The sequence below is a fragment of the Gasterosteus aculeatus genome, chromosome 9, assembly GCF_964276395.1.
Source record: "Gasterosteus aculeatus chromosome 9, fGasAcu3.hap1.1, whole genome shotgun sequence".
NCBI lineage: Eukaryota > Metazoa > Chordata > Actinopteri > Perciformes > Gasterosteidae > Gasterosteus > Gasterosteus aculeatus.
Window position 1 is genome coordinate 22,064,954 of NC_135696.1, and position 24,280 is coordinate 22,089,233.

General features: G+C 48.1%; 1 protein-coding gene across 1 annotated transcript in view; it reads left to right on the forward strand.

The window, feature by feature from the left end:
* Positions 1–13,907: 13,907 nt before the first annotated feature.
* Positions 13,908–24,280, forward strand: part of LOC120824581 (protein phosphatase 1 regulatory subunit 29) — a 50,866-nt gene continuing 40,493 nt past the window's right edge. Inside the window, exon 1 of the mRNA XM_078079874.1 lies at positions 13,908–13,983. The gene's annotated coding sequence lies outside the window, so the exon portion shown is untranslated. The remainder of the gene's footprint in view (positions 13,984–24,280) is intronic.

Here is a 24,280-nt window from a genome sequence, read left to right on the forward strand (position 1 = left end):
CGACTCCTCTGCTCCCATAAACGTCTATGAGGAAATGACTCTACTTCTCTGTAGTGACCAGCAGGGGGCGACTCCTCTGCTCCCATAGACGTCTATGAGGAAATGACTCTACTTCTCTGTAGTGACCAGCAGGGGGCGACTCCTCTGCTCCCATAGACGTCCATGAGGAAATGACTCTACTTCTCTGTAGTGACCAGCAGGGGGCGACTCCTCTGCTCCCATAGACGTCTATGAGGAAATGACTCTACTTCTCTGTAGTGACCAGCAGGGGGCGACTCCTCTGCTCCCATAGACGTCTATGAGGAAATGACTCTACTTCTCTGTAGTGACCAGCAGGGGGCGACTCCTCTGCTCCCATAGACGTCTATGAGGAAATGACTCTACTTCTCCGTAGTGACCAGCAGGGGGCGACTCCTCTGCTCCCATAGACGTCTATGAGGAAATGACTCCTGATTTATTCCCTCAGTAAACATTGTAAACATGAGTTTATGGTCTCAGTCTCTAGTTTATAGTCTTCTTCAACACAGCATGATGTTCATTTAGTGGCTTATGGTCCATCTGGAGTCAAACAGACCATAAAGCAGGAGACAATTTAGGGCGGGGCTTACTGTGATTGACACACCAACATGGTAACTTCCGTTCATTGGTTTCGATGCCTGAGACCTATTTCCTGGTGACTAGTAGCACATGTTTGCATACTGTTGTATTCCACTGGAAATAGTGTGTAAGTGTTTTTGGGTTCATGCGCTGGTTTCTGTTCCGGGTACCAAAGAATGGAAATTCTGACTGAACCCTTTTTGAATGAATCACAGACTTAATTCAGAATTGAGATGTTTTCTGCACCAGACGAGCGTTTTATAATGAAATTACTCTTTGGAGGTTTGTGTATCCATCAACGTCAGCGAGAGAACAACAACAAACACACCACGTCATCCATCAGGCTAATCCGTTGCACACGGGGGTGATAATGAGCCTAATAGGACATGGAGGGGTCTTCACTCATCTCAAGTTATCATATGCACTTCATTAAAAACATGACACATGGTTAATGAAGGCACACAGCTTGATTGGTGCTTGACTAAATACGACTCCATGTTCAGCATGAATACACCTCTGTGACCTCCGGTGGCTTAATACATAAACGTGGTCCAGTCGCTGTTAGTACGAGGGTTACTGGGAGGTCAAAACCAGTCACGTTCTATTCCCTTTCATTCATTGGTGGTACTGAGGACGAGGGCTTCACGGCGAGAGTGAGACGTGTCCGGAGGATCAGCCAGACACAACTAATGGGGACTGTGGACACAGAGTTTGAGCTGCAGCAAAACACACACTGGTTTATTGGGCTTATTGTGTGTAGACGTGTGTGTGTGGGGGGGCGGGGGGATTATCTCCTGTGTCACAGGGAGGAACTGTGACTTGAATGTCTTTGATTATTGGAAAAAAGGCTTTCCATTTAATTATTCCAATTATGAAAGTGGATCATTGTGTAAAACCCTGGAATCTATTGATCCGACAACGAGCCAATGAGGCTCCTCTGCTCCTCCAGCTCCTCTGTGAAACATCCGGTAGATTAACAAAAGACACGGAGAGAGCAGACTCCTGCTGAATGAGTGGACTTTCCTCCCAGATGCCACTCGTCCGCCACTGGATCGCTTCATCTTCTCTGCGTCTTTAACCAAACACAAAAAACAGTTCTATTCTTTGATCCCTGGTGGTGCAATGAGATGATTTCATCCTGAAAAGGATGAAACAACGTGAGCCTCCGTCGATCGTCACTTCCTCCTTTGAGCTCCAGATCAACACTCCTTTAATTTAAGATGAGGACATTCTCAGAGACACTTTTAGAGAACAAAAGCAAATGGACGTCAGAAAGAGCAGAAGAAGCACCCAAACATCTGTCTGAAGATCCGTCAACAGCTCCTCGTTTGTTTCCCCTTCGCCTCCGTCTTCGTCTCCTGCTTTCACTTCTTTCACTTCTCCCTGAAGGCCGAGTTCGGCTGTGTCTTCTTCCTCCGTTCCTCCCCACGCTGTCTTCTGACCTGTCTTCCCCTGTCTCCTCCTCTCTCCTGGCCTCCTTCCTTCCTTCCTTTTGTTCTCCTGTTATCTTACCAGCTCCTCTCTCATTTCACATCCCGTCCTTCTCCCTTTCTTCTCTCGTCCCTTCTGTTCTCATCTGGTCTGGAGTTTCTCCCTCCATGTGTCAGCACCAACAAAGCTCGCTGTCCACTCACACACAGAGACAATGGACACGTGGACGGACGTCTGTGAGTGTGACCCTCGGAGCTCAGGAGCATCTGAGGAGCATCTGAGTTGGAATGAAAAAGAACTTCTGTAGTGTGTCGAATGTTTTATTTTGCCTCCTCCTCCTCTTCCTCTTCTCTCCTCAGCTCACTGACACCATTTTCACTTTTCTTTTATGGGACTTTTTTTGCCCAGGAGTTAATTTGAGATTCATACATCCACAGTGTCTTTGGGGATCGGCTCTTGTACGTCATGTTGAACTCCTCTGCAGTTGTCCCCTCATGATTTGGGTCCTGTTTTGAAGATAGAAGGTTAGTAAGAAGTATGTGCACAAAGATAACATGCATGTAACATTTAAATCCAAACGTTAGTGAGTATTGCACATTCGTTTGTGGTTGTTGCATCCATGCATGCATGCGTGTGGTTCAACAGCAGATGATCATCGCTGCCCCCGAGGCCGAGCAGACATCCTCTATTCTCCTCGTAATGAGGAAGGAGGGAGTGGTGGGGGGGGTCCCGGGGTACCAGGAAAGGAGGAAGAGGAAGATTCCCAGAAGGACCAACGAGGTGAAAGGCAGGAAAAGAATGAACGTGGAGACTCTTCAATCGTCCTCGATACATAAGTGAATGTTTGGCGACGGGAAGGACTCACGATTCATGATTCATGTTCAGAGGCGACGGTCAGCGCAGGAAGTGACATTTACTTTAACGTGTTCGCTGGCATTTGTTAGCATCCTTGATCTGCCTTTACCTTTCCTTATCTAACAATGCTTTTATTTCATTTTAACTCTATGTTTACTGTATTTCAGTTGCCATTAAAGTGCGTAAACCTTATTGCACAAAGAGCGCAGACCAGACCCACTCCTTCCCTTCTTACCTGTCACAATAAAACCTTCTTACCGGAGGGCCACTCAAATTATTCAGCATTTCGCCCGAGGCACATTAATGAAAAATGTATTCAGACATTAAATTCAAATAGTGCTGCAACTGTTGCAATGTCCCTGCTGCTGTGGATAAACGCTGTATGACACATTCGCAGTAGTTTGCATTTTCCCCCAAAGGCTTCATTGATGAGTGAAGGGCTACGAGTCCTTTGCAAATAGCATCTTCGAACAACGTGGCCCAGAAAACAATGAGTGTAAGTTAAGCAACCTAAATAGTAACTGCTTACAAAAACCCCCACTAGTGACAGAATTTGCAAATAGAAAAAAAAACCTTCTGCCAGCTGAGTAACAGGGCACACGAGTTCAACTCGGACAAAATGCAATTTCTGCCCTCCCTCGGAGGCATAATGAGCAACACGGTCTTACATACAGCAGGTGGAGAGGAAAGTATAGGAAGGGGAATTTAAAGCTTGAGTAAAGAAGCAGATACGAGGGAAGCGGTGAAGCAAGCAAGCCGGCAAATGCAAAACTTAAGTAATGAGGGAGTGTAACCAGAGGCAGGAAATAGACTCCAAGTGGATCGTGGTGAGGAAAAGGAAAAGTTCAGACATTCTGGGACCTGGATAATAAGCCCAGGAGGCACAAGAGGCTTCGCTTAAATCACCATACCGTGCATTATTAGCCTGGTGCGGCTCCCACCAGATCCCCGGAGCAGACGCCCACCTCGTATCCGACCGCTCACGTGCAAAGTTCAACTCCCAAGTGCCTCGGCCGGGGACGCCGGCAAGCTGACGAGCCCGAGGTTCCAGCAGACATGAAGGCATTATCCACTTGCGTTGAGTTGAGTTAGGAATTCATACCTTTGCCCCTTCATGAACGTCTGATTGAGTAAATGCGTCGTGATAGGGGGCAGTTAGGTAGTGGAGCTGAGCTCTAATCTGTAAACACTTCTAATAAACTTCAGGCTCATTTAATACTCTAACTACACTGAACCGAGCCATTAGCTCCACTAATATATTTCCATTTCAAATAATTTCCGTCCACGTGGGAGTTTTAGCACAGTTTTAGAAATGATTATGATTGGTGCTACCTTTGGGAAAAATAAAAATCTATTTTACCCACACTGACTTCTCAGTAGTGAAGTGAGTGGACGCCGCCGTAAACGTAGCAAAGAGAGAAGAGAAATGCCTTTTGAAATGGAAACAAAACGTTAGCGCATCGAGTTGAATGTGTCATGTCAGGTTTGTCACAGTGAGCCTGATGGCTGTTGGATGTAATGATTAATGGTTGCCAAGGAAATTATCCTGGATCCTACGGATCGCGCACCTTCAAACAGCGGATCCGCCGCGGACCCGCACACTGAACGCGCCCTGTTTCCCAGTTCAAATACTGGCAAGATCGGGTCTGGAGCAGTTTGGCAGATCTTTTCCGGAGCGTTTGATACCTTCAGGCCGGATCTCGGGAACGCTCCCGGTCCGCATCATGAATGTGGTGTTGTATATAAACCGTTGTTGAGAACATTTTTGGACAGAAGTGATCCCGGGGTGAGTGAGAAATGTGAGCTGAGTGAGGAAACGTGTCCGTAACACGTTAAAAGGCTTCAGAGATCCTGGAGATTTCCTTTTTTTCTTCCTGGCCAGCTTTTGGAGCATGAGAAAATTAGATTACATATAACAGATGGGCAGAGCTCCCCAATGCATTTGCTTCCAAATGACATCCTCTGATAGGCCCAGAATAATCTTTTTAAGAGAAGCTATTTGATGGGAGAAGGGTCCTGCAGCTCGCTGCTGGCACCACAAAGGAAAATTACCATTTCAAATCCCAGTTATGTCACAGAAGTACGGTGAAATGAGCCAATGAAATGACCCTGATAGACACTAACCAGGCTCTACCTAGGGGACACTAACAAGCGTCTACCTAGGGGACACTAACCAGGGTCTACCTAGAGGACACTAACCAGGGTATACCTAAGGGAAACTAACCAGGGTCTATTTAGGGGACACTAACCAGGGTCTACCTAGAGGACACTAACCAGGGTATACCTAAGGGAAACTAACCAGGGTCTATTTAGGGGACACTAACCAGGGTCTACCTAGAGGACACTAACCAGGGTATACCTAAGGGAAACTAACCAGGGTCCATCTAGGGGACACTAACCAGGGTCTACCTAGAGGACACTAACCAGGGTCTACCTAGAGGACACTAACCAGGGTATACCTAAGGGAAACTAACCAGGGTCCATCTAGGGGACACTAACCAGGGTCTACCTAGAGGACACTAACCAGGGTCTACCTAAGGGAAATTAACCAGGGTCTATTTAGGGGACACTAACCAGGGTCTACCTTGAGGACACTAACCAGGGTATACCTAAGGGAAACTAACCAGGGTCCATCTAGGGGACACTAACCAGGGTCTACCTAAGGGACACTAACCAGGGTCTACCTAAGGGAAACAAACCAGGGTGAACAGCCGCGTACCTCTGGTTATGGCGCATGTTACCAAATGGCATTCAACCCGCTGGCGCTGACTCGTTCAGGGAAGAGATCCGAGTGTCATGTGCACCACACGTGGTATCAGTTTCTACCCAGAATCCTTTGCAGCGTTAGACTCCAGGTGCAATTCACCTCTCACCATTTGGGCGTCGTTGTCTTTCTCTGAAAAAAGCCTCTTTGAGGTTGAAATGGAAGCAGTAAGGCAGCAGGGAACACTGTTACAACGACAAATGCACAACAGGAAGCTGGCATCAGTCTGAATCCCACGAGAACGCACACATCCAGCGCCGCGTCTTCCCCACTTTGTGCACGGACTCGGTTGTGACTGATCCTGAATCAGCATTCGTCTCTCTGTGATCTGATGAGCGTCTCACGCTGCACAGCTCTGCGTTTGTAGCCCTGAAGGACGTCTCCTCTCTGATGTCACTCCGTCTTGTTGGCTTTCATTGAGCAGTTGCACAGTCTGCATGTGTGTGTCTGTGTGTGCAGGTGTCCAAGTTTATTTTTGAATATGTACAGTGTGAGTCCATTATCATTCCCCTTGTGCTGCACCCGCCACCACTACCTTCCAATCTCCATCGTATGTCACGGTGTCACACACACAGACACAGACACACACACACACACACACACACACACACACACACACACACACACACACAGACACACACAGGTGTCCTCAACAATCCTCCTCATCGTGTGAATCTCTCTCTCCTTCTTGTCACTCCCATCTCTGAGCCCTTTCCCATCTTGACCTTCACCAAAACCTTTTGTTTTTCCTCTTCTTCTCGCTCTTTCTTTCCAGTTCTCTCTCAACCCCCCTCCCATCTTCTCTCTCTCTCTGTCTCTCTCTCTGTCTTGCATTCTGTCTCTCTCCCTTTTATCTTACTTCCTTTCTCACTAAAAGTCTTCCTCTCGCTGTCTGGAAAGAAATCCGGATGTGAACGTGTAATGAGAAAGTTTAAGTCGCTCAAAGAGGATTGTACCATAGCGTGTAGTGAGCTAATCTTCCACACAGTGTGTGTGTGAGTGTGTGTGCGTGTGCATCTATGTGTGATTTTCAGGGAGTGTGCGTGTGTGTGTGTCTGTTCTTTTATTTACCGTCATCACTCCTGTTTGTTCCTGAGATGTTTCGTCTCAAATTTAGCACATTTTCCTCTTTTGTCAGCAACTTCTCGAGTGAAATCCCACCTGAAATGTATTTAAATGGTCCAAATGTATATTTATCACATCATGATTATTATTTATGACAAAGACACACAGCCAGGCTTCTAAACCAGAGCTACTCGGTCGTTGGTACCAGTTCAACATATCCTCATGCAGCACACCTTTTCATATAAAAAGTTCCCAGATTACATTCATTGAAAACCAAAGAATACATTTTAACTTCACTAACTGCATTCTCCTTATTTCTCCTCACAGCCCTTTGAATTGCTTCCGCCCGGTGTTCCCTCGTCCTCTCACCACGTCTCCGTTTCGACGAGAAATGAGTCATTTATATGCATGAATGTGTCGGAGGGACGGGGGGAATTTGTTCCGTCTCTTGCCAGGACGTTTCTGACCCCTGCACTTCTCACTAATGATTCCTTGGAATGTTGGCAGTGAAATAACTTAAGCCGATTGTGTTGTTGCCCTCATTGTAAACGGCTCTGGGGTAGATAACAGCTTCCACTTCATGTCTAGAATGTAATTGTGATGCAGGTGAGGGGATGTTGGCGCCGAAGGTGTAAATCACCAGCACATTGGTTTGGTTCCTCCTGTGGTGAGCAGCTTTCCCTCCATTTATATTCGTTAAGATACTTGAGCAGTGAAAAGCCGGAAGGATGCCACATTTCTTCCATCCCAATGAAATGACTTGAATGTCCCATATTTATAATGCCAATAGAAACAGTACGAGACGACCTTCAGGGCAGGAATCACCGATATACACACACATAGATATATATCTACATAGAGATATAGATATATATGTCTCTCCGTTTCTTCAATGTCTGAGAAGGAACTTTGATGAATCTCTTTAGAAATCAACTCAACACGTCAGCAGGTCTGAAAGTTTCCTCTGAAATACTTTCTGTCGTCTGTCTGAACCCCAAAGTTACACCTCGGTTGTTATTTCCCCCTCGTGACAAGACAGAGAACACAGCGTGCAGTTATTACATCACGTTCCACATGTTGCAGAAAGTACTGTGAGTCTCCTTTACCGCTGTGACCCCGAACACAGCAGCTTCGAGGTCCGAGGGTTCAAACCGGTGGCCTTTAGAGAAACAGCATCCACACGGGCCTAATTAATACCCCCCGCCCCCCCCCCCCTCAGTGTTCGCCCCCCTCCAGTAACCCTTGCCCAGCTCGGCGGCTTCCCAAACACATCCAATTACCGCCCGTCCAGACGAATTAAAAGTCATCTGTCGTGCCAAGGAGCCAATTAGTGAGGCCGGAAGCTTTCAGCCAATCACAGAGCGGCGGAAACCGAGGGTGAAGGGGTCCTAATGGGAGAGGTCCACGGGGCGGGCGAGGGGGCGCCAGGCAGAGTGATGCAGTCTGTGTGTGTGTGTGTGTGTGTGCGTGTGTGTGTGTGTGTGTGTGTGCGTGTGTGTGTCCATCCGCTGGTTAGGTCGAATAATCAGATGTTTCCCTCCACTGGGAGAGAATTAATTAAAGTACAAGCAGATGCAAAAGACTCAACTATTTGTTTTGTATGTTTACTTTTTGAGAACGTTATTTGGGCTTTCTACATGTCCGAGTAAACAACAACAAATAAACAGCCAGCCGTTTACTCAAAGGAATGAAACAGGTGCTATGTGTGTGTGTGTGTGTGTGTGTGTGTGTGTGTGTTTTGAAATGTCCAAACGATATCGAAGGGCTTTCTGAGATCCAGATCTTCTCATCTTCAACATTAATCACAATCAGAGCTGAATTCATAATAAATAACAGCGTCTGTTGGAGCAGCTTTTGATAGTCGTGCGTGTGCGTGTGCGTGTGCGTGTGTGACTGGCACACGACGGGGATACGTCACACACACCCTTCCTCCCCTCAGTGCCCCCCAGGACTTTTTAAAACTAACTTCAGATCACTGGATTGAGACGCCTTTTTTCTCTTCTTTTGGGTTCTGCTCAGATTTCTACCCCCTCCCCCCCCACCTCCTCTTCCTCTTGCTCCTCTTCTTAACATGTCTTCACTTTGCTCAAATCGATGACTTTTTTAAAAAGCGAGTTTCGTTACCAGGCAACAACGCCGCTGCTCGCGGCTCCGAAACATGCCGGTTCTCACAGCGAGAGCGTGCACGTGTTGGTGCACGTGTTGGTGCACGTGTTGGTGGGTCTGGAGTACATTCATCTGTTCATGCAATAAGAGTCATAGCGTGTTCAAGCGACAGCTGTAGGAGACAAGAGGAAATAAATGAATAACAAAAGAAGTAAATGCGACAATTAAAATTAAAAACAAAAATAAGAGAAATGGTCATTAAGTTGTAGTTTGTGTTCCACTCGCCTCGCCGTAGTTCGCCGTAGTTAGTCCAACATTAGTCCAACGTCAGTCCAACGTCAGTCCAACATTAGTCCAACGTTACAACATGTGATGAAGACGAAGACAAAGATGCCCCCCTGCTGGTTTTCCACTACCCAAATATTCAGTGTGTCAATGTCTGCTTGTGTGTGTTTGCACACTTCCTCCTCCTTTAGTCTCGAACATGTTTAGACATGATATTTCTCTTCTGGTTCTTCTTGTCTTCACTGCACCTGAACGTCTTTCTTCTCTTCATCAGGTTTTACAGTTTTACATCTTATTCATGACTATATCTCACACCTTATTTATGACCGCACTGAAACAGACTTGATCTCCTTTGGTACTTTCTTCCCGTCAGCCACGCCTGTGGGGGGGGCGAGAGGAGGGGGGAGGAGGTGGGAGGAGGAGAGTTGGAGGTTTATTGATGCAGCTCGTTAGAAGGAAGGGAGGGGAACACCGAGCGGAATGAGGTGGAAGAACAACATGTGAAGCACAGTGAAAGGAGAGCAAAGGGGGGATGGGGGGGGGGCACTGCTCTCAATCGTCTGGTTTCATTAGGTCACTGGTTCCCATTACTCATCGGCATCCGTACGGTCCGGTCCCGCTTTGATCCCTCCCCTCACCCCATAACTCATCCACGGGCCTCGTTGCGTCGGGCTCGCGGGGTGATGCTGTTGTCTCACACACACACACACACACACACACACACACACACACACACACACACACACACACACACACACAGCAGACCTTCCATTGAACTCCTCGCTTCCTCCCACAATGGGACTCGCAGAGCGTGTGATGCGGCATTTGAGCTCCATCGCTGGTCGTTAACCCGCCGGTCGATGTTCCCACTCACGTCTGTCGGAGCTCGATCTGAACGGGTCGAGGATCGGCACGAGAACATGAATCCAAGGAGAGAAGAAGGAAACAGCAGGACGTTCAGCAATTAACAGGCAGAAAGAGGAGACGCCTCATTTGTTCAGCTCCTCCCACATGGCGAGTCCGCGTGGATCCACCCGGGAGTCATCTTGATGATCGGATCTAACGGGATCCAACGAGATCTAACGGGATCCAACGGGATCCAACAGAATCTAACGAGATCTAATGAGATCTAAAAGGATCTAACGAGATACAACAAGATTTAACGGGATCCAACGAGATCTAACGGAATCTAACGAGATCTAACGGGATCCAACGAGATCTAATGGGATCCAACGGTATCTAACAAGATCTAACGAGATCAAACGGGATCTAACAAGATCCAACAAGATTTAACGAGATCTAACGGGATCCGCTCTCACAGACTGGATCTCCGGACGTGACAGATGATCAAAGCCACGTTGAAAAGACGGCCGTGACCACGCCGTCGGTCTCCCCGCGACGACACACCTTTTTTATTCTTCTTTATTCTTGACAGGCCTTCCGACTGAAAGACGTCTGCGTCTTTCAGCTCGGCCCAACTGACCCGGAGAGCCGGAGACATCTGTTCCCACAGAGGAACACGGAGCGCTGCCGTCCCGGGCCAGCGCACCTAGCTGCGAGCTCTTTGGATGGCGGAGATGAGGAGTGGGTTTTGAACTGGAGCGGCTGGCTCAAAACATTCTGGCATCTGGGAGCCGCTGAGATGCCTTCAAGCAAGGCAGTGATCCGTATCCACTCCGAAGAAGCTGCTCCATAAACACTGTGGGATTATGTTAACAAAGAGCAGATGCTAACTTTACAGTCACGTATTTATCGGAGTAAAACCTGTAAGAAAACTTGTTCATATTTCTGGCTCGTACTCTTATTGCTCGCTGTCTTTCTTTATCATAATGGACATTTTACAGCATTGCTGTTTGTTCTAAGCCATTTTTATATCATTTGGACCGTGGAACATTTACTAAAGCATGAAACAAACCGCCCTTTGCCTTCATCTTCATCCGCCGGTGGTCCTCTGAGACACAGACAGATGCTGGTTCTTGATCCTTCCTGTGGATTTAGTTCAGGTGGAAGATTCTCTCATGACTACCAGCAGGATTCTGGGTCACAGGTCCAAGATGTTTATCCTTTGGTCAACAGCTGTGAGGGCAGTGATGAAATGGTTTGAAGGAGACACATAGTGAAGAGTGGACAGATGTCCCACCAGTGTCCTTTTGAACCTCAAAACCCTTCAGAGGTTGAGTGAAGTCCTTCGCTATCGCTTCTCTCTGCTGACCTGTCGACCTCTTGAATAACTCACGTCATGAAATGGTCTTTTCCCTCAAATTCAATCTCAGGACTAGTTTCATCTCCTCAATTGATTCCCTCTTTCAATTAAGTGATGTGAAAAATGACTGTGAGGACGGGGAAAGCAGGCGGGAGACAAGAAGGCGGATTGTTTACATGTGCACCATGTTTTCTTATCTATTTATGCTCCCAACGCAATGAATCAAAATTCGATCACGGGAAGCAGAAAATGGATGATGTGAAACCGACAGAGGAGGAAAAAGGACTTAAGTAATCTGATCAGACGTGGACAGGATGCCATGTTGACTCAGGTTTAAGTCCTGTGTTATTCATATGTTAAGGTCCTTCTCAATGTGAATATCTCTATCTCATCTTGTAAAAATTCTTGGTCAACATCGGTCAGCGCAGCAGAACCACACAGAATAACGACGGACGCTGATCGAAACAGCAGCTGGACTGAATCCAATTGAGTAGATGGGAAGAAGCGCTGGTGTGAAGGGGAGACCGGTGGAGAGGTGACGTGATGGTAAAAGCTGAGTTGCTGCATTGTTAAATGAGAGAGGTGACTTAGCAGTGGAGAGATGGCGGAGGCCAAAGGGGAGACAGAGACGCTCCTTTAAGATGTGATCCAAAGAGTTTTTATGTGAAGCGGGAAGCGGGCGCCACAAGAGAGCCAAGCGGAGGGAACAAGAATCAGTAAAAGACTATTTAAAGAGTCTGATTGTCACCTTCTAATCTCTGCGGCCCATCACTGCTCTCTGTTTTCTGAGGTCTCCTCACGGCTCTCGGTTCCTGCCTCCGTCTTCCAGCCTGTGAGGATTCGGGTTGTTCTCCATCTGCAGCCAACCGATCCGCTCGGCTTCACTCCATCGGCTCCACGCGGGGATACAAAATCAATTCCAAACTCCCAATATGAAAATAAGCTTTCCGGATGGTAATCAAGATAAACTCGAGGCGGGGCGACGCTATCGCCGGAGAATCTTGATTGTTCGCGAACACTTAGGAGCCTGGAGAGGGTTTGAAAATAGAGACGAGGCGCTCTCAAACCTCTTATCTAGTATCTGCGTGAAAAGGGGAAGGAGGCATCCACCTGCGACGGCAGTCGGGGATTACAGGGGCGGAATCCTGATGTAGCGGCATGGTGATACCAGAGTGGCGTCCAACAACCAAACCAAGACAGCTGTGATCTGCTGTTGTTCGGTCCTCACCAGAGTCCAGAAGTTGTCTGGCTTGTTGGTTTGTTCTGTCGAGTGACGAGGTGACGTGCCACAGCAGTCTGCTGTACACTAAAGCCCCTCCCCCAATGGACAACCCCTCCCACCCCCATTAAACTGTCATCAGGGGCGAATTCATTCTGTGGACGCGTGACTCTCAAGTAGTCGGTCTTAATCGGTTCTAATCGGATCGCAACTTTGTTGAATTCAACTAGGATTTGGACAACTGTCATGATTTATTAATGTACAAAGGAGACCATTTAAATGTTGAGTCAGACAACAGTAATTTGACCAGGCTGTGATAACGGAAACCCTTCAGTCACCGAGTGGGACGTTGTGTGACTTTCACTCAGATGAGTAGATTCAACAAGCAGTGTTGGAAAGTCAGCGAGGACGCAGTCACTTAATTAAAATGATTCCTGAATAACGTTCCACATCAATCCTCCGGAGCGGGAAGGTTCCACTCGTTACGCCTCTTTTCAAATCGAACTTCAGACAACTTCCGATCTCACGCCACTGAACCGGCGGCTCCGGTTGGCGGAAGCAGTACTTGTTGTGTCAGTATGTGTGTGTGTGTGTGTTTGTAATGTGGAGCGCACAAGGTCACTCATTCATTGGACGGGAGGTTTGTTAACCTGCCGTCAAACCGATTCTATTTCTTGTAACTGAAGCTAAGCCTGATTGGCTCACAGGCGAAGCTGATTGGGATGCTTAGGAACACGGATTCATGAAGAAAGTGGAAAAGAATCTTTGGTGCAGATGAACAAGGAGATCAATACAGAAGACGTCACTAAGCTGAGTTGGTGCTATCCACATTCATGCACGATGGTTTGTTTGATAATGAGCAGGTATGCTGGTGTGAGCAAAGGGAAACAATAAGGAAACATCTTTATTCTACCTCAAAGTTTGCCGGCTGGTATTCAACCTGTGGCAAAAAGGAAACCGCCTTTCTATCAATGTCTTCATTGTCTTTGGTTCTTATCAATGTCTCCATCGTCTTCGGTTCTTACCGATGTCTCCATCCTCTTCGGTTCTTACCGATGTCTTCATTGTCTTTGGTTCTTACCAATGTCTTCATTGCTTTGGCACTTACCAATGTCTTCATTGCTTTGGTAATCTCCATAACGTTGATGCGGTGTGAACGCCGTTGGGATGTTTGGGTTGTTCTGTTGGCAGAAAGTTGGAGTTCAATTCAAGGACTCGTGCAGTCCTCCAGTCCTCCTCCTGCTTCCAGTCGATCCATCATGAAGGCAGAAAGTGGTCTTCTCTGTGCGGTGTACCTGTATTCATGTCTGTCCAGCCCCTGACATCCAGACGGCCTGTAATCTATTCCAACCCCCCCTCACCAACTACTGCTCTCTGCTTTCCTCGGCAGGTGCTCATTACTCGCTTCGCTGGAGCTGCTTCCAGACGCCGTTCTAGCCAGTGCAGGTGTGCACACAGGTGAGCTCGCCTGGTTATGGATTCCTGGTTTGTGTTGCTCTTCTTTTGGTAATCAAAAGTCTGTAAGCAGAGTTCTTATTAAATGAATCTGCATCATCGATATTGTGGGACAAACACATTACCAAGACAGTGAAACCCAGAGAGTCATCGTGGATTTATCTATATTTCTCTTCGTAGCATCAATAACACACAACGTATGTGAAGTAATTTTGTTGGATTTACATTGTTAACCAAACTGAGGACGTAATCCGGGACTAACCATGTTTCCCTGGATACATAATTGAGGATGGAGCATATTTGGACGGGTTTATCTGTTAGCAGGAAGCCGAAGACTCCGACCTCTCAGTCCAAATGTGTAAAACCAAGGAGGGAGTTGGTACTAAAGAAGCACTGGGTCAACCTTTGCCAGTTATACACGTCGTTGACTCTAAAGCTCAGGCCTGAGCCGAGTACACAGCCGCCAGGCTCTGATCCATCCATGACGTCGTGCCAAACCTCGGGTCATCCGCCGATTCTCACGCAGCATTTATTTATTGAACATGTTGGAAGAAAATAAAATGGCAAGGTGATCACTGACTTAATTAATCAACAGTCTCATGAAACTCAGGCTGGTGTTGTGGGGGGAACAGGTTTGGTTCTAACAGCCTTCTTCTTGCTTTGGAGCTGTGGGATTTTCCCCAGTTTCCCTCCCGCTCATCGTTCATCCACCCGTTGCCTCCTCCAGCTGTTCTTACCCTCTCCCTCCACCCACCTTACCCTCTCTCTCCACCCATCTTACCCTCTCTCTCTCCACCCACCCACCTTACCCTCTCTCTCCACCCACCTCTCCACCCACCCACCTTACCCTCTCTCTCTCCACCCACCCACCTTACCCTCTCTCTCCATCCACCTCCCCACCCACCCACCTTACCCTCTCCCTCCACCCACCCCCGTCCCTTAATCCATTCTCTTTCAGTCTCCCATGAATGTTTAGCCCGCTCAGCTGCCTCCCCTTGTCCTCTAACTTGTTTGGTCTCCCATGGTCTTTGGTGGTTCTCCTGTCGCTGTCTCTCTTCCTCTCCAGAACTGTAAATGTTTTGGACGGGCTGCTTGGCTCCAGAAGGTTTGGGGGGCAGCGAGAGAGATGAGAATGAGAAGAGAATAAGACTCTAGAAGTCATTTGGAGAAGAGCAAAGGAAAAAGGGAACCAGTAATACAAAGATTCATCTTTTTTTACATGACAAGAATGATGTTCAGCTGATTATAAAAATGGGCTTCTGAGGCTTCTTATTTAAAAAATATCTGTCATTATGGTTTCATTTTACTGCGGAGGCTTTTGCCGCCCATTCTTACCCACGTGTGTGACAATATGTCCTCTGGTCCCATTTGACTTCATAGTAGAGCTCATGTGCAAACTCACCACTATGCAATGAGCAGGATCCGTGTTTGAGAGACGAAAGAAGAACGTAGACCCTGCATCACAGCCGGGTCCCTGCACAAGAACCTCCAAGCAAGATGTGGGGTAAAGAATGTCAATTTAGTCTGGGACTCAAACAGGCAACCTCTCTCGACGGCAATGCGTTAAAGCGAACGGAGGACTGTGACTCCATTAAAACGCAGCCGCCTCTTTGTTTCACTAATGATGAACCAACCAAGAAAAAAGCCAAATTGTACAAAATGACTTTTACCACAACACGGTTTTAGCTTGATTGAACATTAAATCATAAAGTACTTTGCTTCCAATTACTGAATTGTTCTCCGAGACTTTTTACAGCTGCTTGAATAGAAATAGAATACTAGACACACAACGTTGGATTCACCTCGAACAACCAAAGAAAAGTGAGGAAAAATAATCGCGCACTTTACTAAAAGGACGCAGTAAATTGGCCGTATTAACAGTGTGTTTCCACCCACTGCCGGGAGGGAAACGCATTATTTTCTTTTATTAAGCTCAAGTTGAATACCGATATTGGATTTTCGTACGCAAGAACATTGCTGCCGCCGCTCGGGGGAAATGGGAAATTAAGAAACAGCCTCCTGCAAAGTGAAGAAAGTGTCGAGGGAAAAATGATTTTGTCGGATTGAATTTGCTGGTGTTTACCAAGTTCTCCTGATAAAAGCCCGTTTGGTCGGCGGCCTCCATCCGAGCATCTCGCGGCGTGGAGGACACATTGGAGATGAACAGATATTTTCATGGTGGGGGGTCGGGTGGAGGCTGTGATGTGTGATTTTCATAACAACAAACCAGCGGCGGCTTTCGGATCGTGCGATTTAAGGTCCACCGATGTCGCTGATGTTCTTTCTTTCCCCGTTAAAACACACAAGACTCTTCACACCCGTCGTATGGCGGGGGCCCTGCCCCCCCCCACAGGTGTCCTCTCTTTTGCCTGATTGCAGGTCTGCACTGTGGGGGCGTGTACACGCTGTGCTGGGTCGGTATCCGCCTCACTCCCCTGCAGCTGCTTCCCTTCCAGGAACAGAACACCGCGTCACAGGAAATGTTCAGGAGAACAACAAGCTAATAGGAGCCGCTAACGACACGACCTCTGTGTCCGCCGGGGGGATGGGACGGTTTACAGTATCCGTCTTTCATATGGAGTTTGTTGTGTGCGCTACTTGCTGGTAAAATGTCCAATTCCAACCAATGAGGACAAAGTGAGGCAATTAAACCGACAAACATCTGCGTGGGTGAAAAGGGATAATAACTGGGAGTCATTTGGTGTTTGACACCAGTCTGCTTGTGTGTGACCGAAACAGCCCGACAACAATGGAAATTGTCAACTGGTTTTAATTGGTCGGCCCAATAAGCAACATCAAATCACATCAGGACCAATTATGACACTGTGGCATTGGCGAACAAAGCCGCTCCAGAGAAGAAGACGATCACGTGAGCCGAAACGATGTCTCTGCCTCCAGAAGCCACTTTAGTTGAAGTCGTCGTGCACGCACGGCAACCATCATCATCGCAACATGAGGTGCAATAAAACCAATTTACCAAACACACAGGCAGCGCAATGCTGCAGGTGGCGGCTGCAAAATGAGTAAAGGGAATAATGTTCCGCTGTTTGCCTGATTGTGTTGTAAAAAGAGATTATGTTCCTCGAAGGGTCTCGTGGAGAATCATCATTACGGACATTGTGTGTCGGGGGGGCTGACAGCAAAGCAGAGAAAACAGTTACATGTGCCGCCATGCCTGAGCAGACATTACTGGATTGCTGGTAAGAGGTGTGTGTGTGTGTGTGTGGGGGATGATGTTTATGTGATGTGGCAACATGTGACTGGTGCTGTAAGTGAAACATTGCAAGCAAGCGACTGCTGTGCGATCCGTCTCCGTGGGGGATTCTTCAAGATCCTGTTCTCCCTCCCCTTCCTCCCCCCCTCCCCCGCCACGCTCCCTCCTCTGTTCAAAATGGCCGCACGCGTCTCCCATTCACCTCACTACTTCAGTAGCTTGTGGCGTCGCCGCCGTGAGTTTTCTTACCCCCGTTGTCCCGTCCGTGTGAGGGGCTCATCTGGGGAGTTCTTGAGGCAGGACAGCCCCCCCCCCGACCCACCCCACCCCAATGTGCACCACCAGAACCTCCGTCGCTCTCTGTGGGCTCGTTAACATCTGGAGCCACACACCGCTCACACAAACGGAAGCCAAGTCACAGAGGAAAGTGTCACATGTCCGCTGTTGTTGTGAGATATTCGTGGCAGAAGGTTCCTCCTGTGAGCCGCTGGATGGACACGGGCGGTAACGATGAGAGAGACTCAGACCGCAGCATTAGCAGAACATTGCAGCGTTAGAAGGCAATAAAATGCTTCTGAATACAGAGTGACTGTCTGACACCAGCGATATGAAACACGGGATTGATTGTACTTCATGAGCTTTTATGGAGAAATCACAGAGCTATTAGAAAGAAAGGAAGCCTGAGATGTCTTGCTGGGGGTCTCCTGTTATTCCTTCATGGAAATAACATCATATGTCTTCCACCATAAAACGTTGGGTTTGGGGGAGGGGGGGGTCTATCATTCTAGGCAAATCCCCATTGGACTAAAAGGTCTTCTCTCCAGCAGGGGGCGACTCCTCTGCTCCCATAGACGTCTATGAGGAAATGACTCTACTTCTCTGTAGTGACCAGCAGGGGGCGACTCCTCTGCTCCCATAGACGTCTATGAGGAAATGACTCTACTTCTCTGTAGTGACCAGCAGGGGGCGACTCCTCTGCTCCCATAGACGTCTATGAGGAAATGACTCTACTTCTCTGTAGTGACCAGCAGGGGGCGACTCCTCTGCTCCCATAGACGTCTATGAGGAAATGACTCTACTTCTCTGTAGTGACCAGCAGGGGGCGACTCCTCTGCTCCCATAGACGTCTATGAGGAAATGACTCTACTTCTGTGTAGTGACCAGCAGGGGGCGACTCCTCTGCTCCCATAGACGTCTATGAGGAAATTACTCTTTTTCTGCTGGATTTATTCCCTCAGTAAACAAGTCTTTCAAGTCTTATTCAGTACAGCATGATGTTCATTTAGTGAATGATGGTCCATTTAGAGTCAAACAGACCATGAAGCAGGGGACGCTTTGGGGCGGGGCTACACGCTGATTGACAGGTCTCTACCTGAGAAGACGCCGACATCTGATTTCCAATGTTGTGAGATTAAAGTTTGATGGAACCTATTTTAAGCAAAGCATCTTTAAGGCAAACAAAACCGGAGCCCCCCCGGGGGAGGGTCCAGTATCTGATAAACCCGTCCGCTATGTAGTCTGGTGGAGACCCGTCACTCACAGTAGCCCCGCCCCAAAGCATCCCCTGCCTCGTGGACTTGTTTATTTCAACCCTTTCCCTCAGCGTTGTCGGGTTCCTTCTTGCACGTGTACATGTTTTACAATGAAGTCACCTGCCTTCGTTTGAAGTGCAACGTTTTAGTCCAAATGAGTCTTTTACGATTGTTTTATCATTTTTATAAAAGGGTTCATTTACGTGAGCCTAAACTCAAGGGATGATGAGCGTTGAGGCAGCAGAGCAGAGGCATTGTGGGAAAGATACGGCAGTAATGCAGCGGACACAATGAGGAATGGCTTCATAAAAGCCAGGAGAGAGGGCGGAGAGCTGGAGGTGCTCGGAGCGCGGCAGGTGATGGAGTCAACGCATTGATATTGATTAAACCATTACACTATCAATCAAGCATACTGCTAATTTACTAACGACACCTGAACTTTAAGAGCAGAGGAGAGGAGCGACCTGCAGCTTCTCCATGCACAGGAACAGACAACATCGAGGCCAATGTGGCAGATTCCATTACACGATTCACCACAGTGAGGGGGGCCACTGTGGGTGAGTGGGGATCGCGGTCGTCCTCCAATCAGAGGGTTGGCGGTTCGATCCCAGGCCCGGCTGACCCGCATGTCCGTGTGTCCTTGGGCAAGACACTTAACCCAACATGGCTCCTGTAGCTGCGACGACAGTGTGTGAATGTCCGTGACTGGCGGGCCGGTAGCGCTGAGTCTGGTTCTGCTGTCATCAGTGTGTGAAAGGGTGAATGATGTCATGTGGTGTTAAAGCGCTTTGAGTGGTCAGAAGACTAGAAACGCGCTCTACAGTCCATTTGCCCACGAGAACGGACCTTGAATTGAGTTAAAAGCACTAGTGAAGCTAGAAACATCACATAACAAGTTAAACACAGCAGTTTGACAAAAGACAGCTTTTGTATTCAGCTTTTAGAAGAAATAAATCACTGCTGAATGACACATTGATTGAGTCACATTTACGCTGAGAGTCAACCAAAGTAAATGTAGAGAGCTCATCACAATGCCTGGAAAATTCAACATGTAGCGTCGCCTGAGACACCGTTAGGACACCATGACGCCTCTACGGGAGAGATGTCCAAATGTCTTTAACCAGGCAGGCGTTAGTGACCAGTAGAGGGGTGTCAAACTCATCTTAGGTAGGGGGCCGGACCCGTGAAACCATCAGCGATGGTCTGGTCGACGGGGGTACGACGCGCATGGTACGGTTGAGGGGGGGAGTTGTGCGCCGTCAGAAATGCAATTTATGTCTTTCTGTCATCCGGCTGCAGCAGTGGACCCTCCGGGTGACTTAGTTCTTTAACGCTTTGATGTTGGTAGTCTGGGGACTCTGTAGAGAGGGTCCTCCTTCTTCCCGGCACCACGATGGGACCAGTGGGAGACGTTGAAGGTGAAGAAGCAGATTCAAAGGCTCAGAGGAGAAGGCTGTGGTTCAGGTTCTACAAGCTCCTGCGTCGGTTACACAACAGGACGTGAACAACGTCGTTTCAGGTTCAACACCACTCGTACACTTACTACAATATGTTACCAAACCAAACACTGAAGCCTGTTCACTTCCTGCAGAAACAGCATCTTTCTCTTCCTTTGGTCTGGAGGTGTTTCGATATGATTTGGTTCTTGTTGTTAAATTGCCGTCCATGAAGTCGGATAAAAATGATAAATCAAACGGAAAAACGGCAAATATGCTTCCAATGATCATCCGGCGTGTTTTCTCTTCACGCCTTATTTCTGACAATATTCTATTACCACAACATCATTTGTCAAACGAACACTGACAGAGATTCAATAGAGTTGTAATGACACGCTCTGCGCGATAGCGGGATCAAACCTCCGGTGGGGGCTTTGTGCCTTCAGGGTGAGCCCCCCCCCCCCCCCCCCCCCCCCGTAATCCCGTAAATGGTTAAAAGCGCGCAGGAAGGCTTTCACGTGGCCGTCTAAACCGGCAGAGAAACCTCGGCTGTGACGCGCCTAACCGGATTAAAGGGCTGAGGTAATCCGGTAATCTGGAGGTTAACAAGCAGCTTTAGCGACATTCATCAATTCAGCAACCACACCGTCGGACGGGCCTTTAGGCAACGACTCCTCCCCCATTTCAAAGGGAGGCTCCGCCCATCTCCGGCCTCACACGGAGGTCGCGATGGCGTCGTGCGAGTCCTCCCCTCGTGCTCGAAGGCTCCATATCTCATGTTCACAACACGTGGGAGTTGTTAAAGCACAGCTCCACCATGCAGAGTCATCGCCGCGCTTCACTGAGCAGGAACACGGTCCCGACGAGGCGGCAGCCGCATACACAGGAAGTTAAAAGAAATCGCCATGGCGATGAGCATGAAGTCCATAAGTCGACCCCGAGTGCGCACTGAGAGTCGGAGCATCCCGGCTTCTGTTGCCTTGGTGTCGAGGACCTTCGTCTGGAAGCTGTGAGGAGCGAGCTGCTCCATGTGCAGCCTGGAGGACATTTTATCATGTTCTTCCCTCCTCAGAGAGGACGTGTGAATGCGACGGGCAACAAGGTGAGGAGCCGGGGAATTAATCCTAACACCCACGGTCCTCCGGCACAAAGCTCGACGTTGGCCCGTGTGTGTTTGTGTGTCTTCATATGTGAGTTCCTGCGTGTTGGAGAAGTACTCTGATACTTACAAGAGCTGCACAAAGTCAAGGGTCTGCAGTGTTGCATCACTGAGTGTGTGTGTGTGTGTGTGTGTGTGTGTGTGTGTGTGTAGTCTGAAGCAAAGATAAACCCCAAGAGTCTCTCTCTCTTTCTTCTTCTTCTTCTTCTGTAACAATGTCTTGATTTCATCGTTGGGTCTCCTCACTAATGACCTAATTACACATCACTCCCTTTTAAGGAGAGAGAAAGCCAGGAGGACCCGCCCACTTTTAATGACTGCTACATCAAACATTGAAGCTGCAGACCCCCCCCCCTCTCCCCCTTCTCCCTCTGTTGGGCGTCCGTGGGGGAGAGAGAAAAGTTTTAATATTTTATCCACATACGGATATCTTTCGTCATTCAGTTGCGAAATAAGATTCATCACTATTTCATTATTTTTCCTCTATGTTTCATTTCCTGCCCCCCACCGCCCCCCTGCCCCCCCCCCCCCCCCCTTTTCTTTGTCAGTTGCATTTGTGTGACACTTTCTGGTTCTCCACATCCTGGTTCTCTTCTTTCACGCGTTCCATCTCTCCACCACAAACATCTGCACGTTTTCAATTTCAACAAGAACTGAAAACCCAAAAAGAAAAATGGCAATAAAGTGCGAGGAGGAGGAGCCGAGTGTGTCAATCAAAGGAGAGGTGATACAATAACGGCGGACGGGACGAGAACTGCAGAAATCATTTCCACTCATGTATAAATATATACGTATATACATATTATGTGGGGGCTCCTACAGTCCATGTAGTTCTGGAGTTGCTTCCTTAAGGGGAAGGACAAGACAATCGATACGAGGCCATTTGGTGGGATGGAACGAGATGACAAACGATGGCTGGATTGGCGGGGGGACGACGGGGGGGGGGTGGGCGTTACAATTTCTGTTCATCGATTGAAAAAAAGCCAACATGGCGACTCTGAGGCTTCATAACTTCAGTCCACAAACCGATTTGAGCAGCGACTTGGTCCCCTTCTCCTCCACATCTGTGGTGTGGAAACGACTCACAACGACGTTACAAACCGGATCAACGGCCGTGATGAAGCACGACGCCTCAGGATCAATGGAGGAAAAGGTCATTAAAGGACCAAAAGGGGACAAATGAGGAGCTGTTATTTGAGGACACGATGTCCACATGTCTCCTGGACGTCATTGGCTGGGGGGGGGGGCGACACTGAGGAGAGACGATGAAGTGCTCGTCTGCCTCCTGTAATTAATCACAGATCATCAGTGTCTGGTATCGTGCCTCCTTTCAAATAGTCCCTTTCGCCTTCAGCGTACATCCGTGTTTTAATGGGCGTCAAAGGGGAAACCGGTCTGAGAGCTCATGTCTCATCATTCCCGCGCGTTGCTCAGGACTCATTGATGGACGGACGCTTTCCATGTAATTTACAGCTTCACGGTCGCTACACATTCTCATTTTCTCGCAGTTGAGTCAGTCAGATCAACAGTAGGCGATGAAAACCACACAGTTAGGAGAAAAATGTAATTGTGTTGAAATATTGATTATGTGTACATGTATAAGTTGGACCAATTTCTTTGAAACTTTAGTGAAATGATAACTGCAAAATCCATTGGATGTTTCCACTGAACACCTCGGCTGCAAATTGTTTGTGTGGTTTTTTGTCAATACTTTATTATACTCCAAAGAATCAATGATATTCATGAAGCCTGTGAAGTGGTTCTTGTAGGAAATCCTGGTTCTCTGTAAAAGACTTAAAGGAGCATATGAGCAGAATTAGAGTCGTCCAAATGAAGTCAACATCCCGCTATGACAGTTTGCTGAATGAGAGCTTTTAAACTCTTAACTGCTGGAGCCTCTCATTAGCTTTGGCTCATTTTACAGTTTGGGATGTGACATGTTTGCAAAGTTAGACCTGGAAGAATCACAGCCTGCATCTAGAAACCGTACTGCTTTAAATATTATGGTAAAACTGTGCGTTGCCAAATCCGTCTAATGGTCTAATCCGCCCTTCTATCCAGGGACGGCTTCTTCTGAGTGCATATTTTCATTTCCATATTCATACAAGTATTCACAGCCAGCCCCCCTTTAACACGTGTGTAACTATCAATCAAAAGCAGTGTGATTATAATGAGCTTTGATTGACACGGCGTCACTGACACGTTGCACTGATGCATCAGGCTCAGTGTTCACACGTCACTGACCTGATCCAAGGGTTCCTTGTTTGGGAAAGCAGGAAATGCACAAACCACCAGACGAGTGCACAAAGCTCACACACATATTGTGTGTAAAACGGCCCCGTGTGAGCGGCCCGAGATGATGGAAGCAGGCACAGAGCAGAGCTCAGGCCTTTTCTCGTCACTTATCTGGGGCAACAAGAGGTGCCCCAGATAAGTGACGGATAAGACATCAAAATGGGAAATGACTTACGGCGTAATTAGAAACAGGACAAACCAGGTCAAGAAATTCAATTTTCATCCTTGTTTTATTTGGGAAAAATAGGACGGGCAACGTTGTCCACTACGTGTTGGAACCATCAAGTCCGAACTAAGTGAAAATCTACTTCTGACCTAAAAGTACTCCAGAACTTCAGTATCAGGAGTATCAGTATGCAGGAGGGGGGGGGGGGGGGCATCGTGCACAGTGGAACCTTCATCAATGTGTGATGCGTCCGATCGTCGCAGGAACGCGTCCATAAAGCAGACGTGAGCCTCATCAGGGCGACGGCACAGACGCATTACTCACTTTCCTTTCACCGCCCCCCCCCCCCCCCGTCGTCTCCTCGCCTCACCCTCTCACGTCGCCGTGTTTGACATTCCTCATTTCTTCTTTGGATGGCTTCTTCCTCCCCACATGCCGAGGCCGTCTGTCAGCCGCCTTCAGGCCTGTTGCCACGGAGACGCCGTTACTCAAACTCCC